Genomic DNA, 2,500 nt, shown 5'->3' on the forward strand with positions numbered 1-2,500 from the left:
AGAGGGGAGAGAGGGAGAGGGAGAGGGAGAGAGGGAGAGGGAGAAGGAGAGGGAGAGGGAGGGAGGGAGGATGGGAGGGAGTGAGGGTAAGAGGCGAGGGAGGGAGAGAGAGACAGGGAGACACACACACACACACACACAGAAAATTATTATTTTTCATTATGAAGTTGAGATTGTAAGTTCAGAGATTTCTAGTACACCTAAATGTACATGTTACCTTTGATTTATATGAAAGAAGAAATGTTATGGAAGAGAAAGAGAGGGAGAGAGAGGGAGAGAGAGGGAGAGAGGGAGAGAGAGGGAGGGAGAGAGAGAGAGAGAGAGAGGGAGAGAGAGAGAGAGAGATAGAGTATGAAAGAAGACAGTGAGACCATAAAACATGTTATGGAAGATAGATGGAACATTTTACCAGCGCTTGAAAATAACAATGTTTTGCTGCAGTGTCTTTACATTTATGAATTAGATTAATAAACAAATATTTTTTACTCATGTTGAAATAATTACAACTTGCTGAACACTGTGCGTGCGTGTGCGTGTGTGCGTGTGTGTGCGTGCGTGTGCTTGTGCGTGCGTGCGTGCATGTGTGTGCGTGCGCGTGCGTGTGCGTGTGCTTGTGCTGTGTGTGTGTGTGTGTGTGTGTGTGTGTGTGTGTGTGTGTACACTTCTCTTAACAGTAACTGAGTGAGTCTATATTAACATCACTAGTATTACAGCGTTGACGGTTTCTCTCAATTCTCTTCAACTTTTTCCTTTTTCCTCTGATGTTTTTCGGTTCTCAGGCTGGCTTGTTTCCCGGGAGATTTCATAAACCGTGTGTGTGTGTGTGTGTGTGTGTGTAACAGTGTGTGTGTGTGTGTGTGTGTGTGTGTGTGTGTGTGTGTGTGTGTGTGTTACATTCCTGACTATTTATCCGCAGCACACGTGAGCAGGTCAGTCAGTGTGGGAGAGAAAGGAGGCAGTGTGTGTGTCGGACAGATTAAAGAGTGTGTGTGTGTGTGTGTGTGTGTGTGTGTGTGTGTGTGTGTGTGTTTCTCAGTGTGTGTGTGTGTATGTGTGTGTGTTTGTGTTGTAACAGTCAGAATTATGTGTGTGTGAGTGTGTGTGTGTGTTACTCTATGTATGTGTGTGTGTGTGTGTGTGTGTGTGTGTGTGTGTGTGTGTGTTACTCTATGTGTGTGTGTGTGTGTGTGTGTGTGTGTGTGTGTGTCTTTGTGAGAGAGAGAGAGCATGTGCGTGTATGTGTGTGTGTTAGTGTTTGTGTTGTAACAGTCAGAATTATGTGTATGTGTGTGTGTGTGTGTGTGTGTGTGTGTGTTACTCTATGTGTGTGTGTGTGTGTGTGTTACTCTATGTGTGTGTGTGTGTGTGTGTATGTTACTCTATGTGTGTGTGTGTGTGTGTGTGTGTTACTCTATGTGTGTGTGTGTGAGTGTGTGTGGATTAGTTGTAGATCACGAGATGTTTCCCTGTTAAAGACCTGTACACTGAACCCTAATCCTGTTTCATAACAGATAAATATCTCAGAGTGTTTCTCACAGTAACAATATCATTCTAGTGACAACTTGTAAACTGACATTTTTAGACAATAAATGAATTGATTAAAGTCTCTACGAGGAACTTTTAAATATTTCTGAAACAGTCTCATTTTTCCTCTGATGATCATTAATTACATGTAACAGCAAACGAGACCATTAGTGCAAAGAATGCTATTTTTATATTGTTTTTCTTAATGCCTTTGTCATGGGTATACGCTCACCCAGGAACAACATCTGGCGTGGTAAAAACACTATAGGTTTGCAAAGGGGCTGGACATGGAAAGTTAAGGTGGGGAATTTTGGAAATGGGGTTTAATTTAAATGAACTGTGTCGTATGCAGGGATACATATAAACGTATAAACATTTTGTTTTGTCACAGAGAGTTATGATGAGTCCCCACATTGATAATAATTTAATGATAATTTTTTTTATTATTAATATTATAATTCAAATGTTATTGTATATATATATCTTCATGTGTTACTTTAAGAGGAAAAGCTGGAATATTAATAATTTTAATTTTAATTTTAATTTTAATTTTGTATATCTATCTTTATGTGCAACTTTGTATCTGTATTAATTAAAAACAGTTATGATTTATTATTACAAATATGACCTTCCAAGTGAAACAACGTTGGAACTTCCCGGAGTGATGCAACCCTGATTAACAGTTGTAGCAGTTTAGCTCCGGAAAAAATAAAGAGACCAGTCTGAAATGTTTCTTCAATCTTCGTCTCTACTTTACTTATTGAAAATGCTCTTTAATGACAATATTTTTATTGTGAATTTGGTAGAAATGTTGTCGGTAGTTTATATTATAAAACCAAAATGTTAATGTTACTCAAACATATGCCTCTAAAGAGTAAAACAAGAGACACTGAATATTTGGAGTTGTCTCTCAATTTTTTCCGGAGCTTTATGAATGCAATGTAGTATATGTACCTGTGTAGGGGACTGGGAGACA

At 39.1% G+C, this 2,500-nt stretch overlaps 1 protein-coding gene across 1 annotated transcript in view; it reads right to left on the minus strand.

Moving 5' to 3' along the window:
- magixa (MAGI family member, X-linked a) overlaps nucleotides 1-2,500 on the minus strand; it is a 37,608-nt gene that overhangs the window by 22,394 nt on the left and 12,714 nt on the right. The gene's annotated exons all lie outside the window — the stretch shown is intronic.

This window comes from Ammodytes marinus, assembly GCF_949987685.1.
Source record: "Ammodytes marinus genome assembly, chromosome: 7".
Taxonomy (NCBI): domain Eukaryota; kingdom Metazoa; phylum Chordata; class Actinopteri; order Uranoscopiformes; family Ammodytidae; genus Ammodytes; species Ammodytes marinus.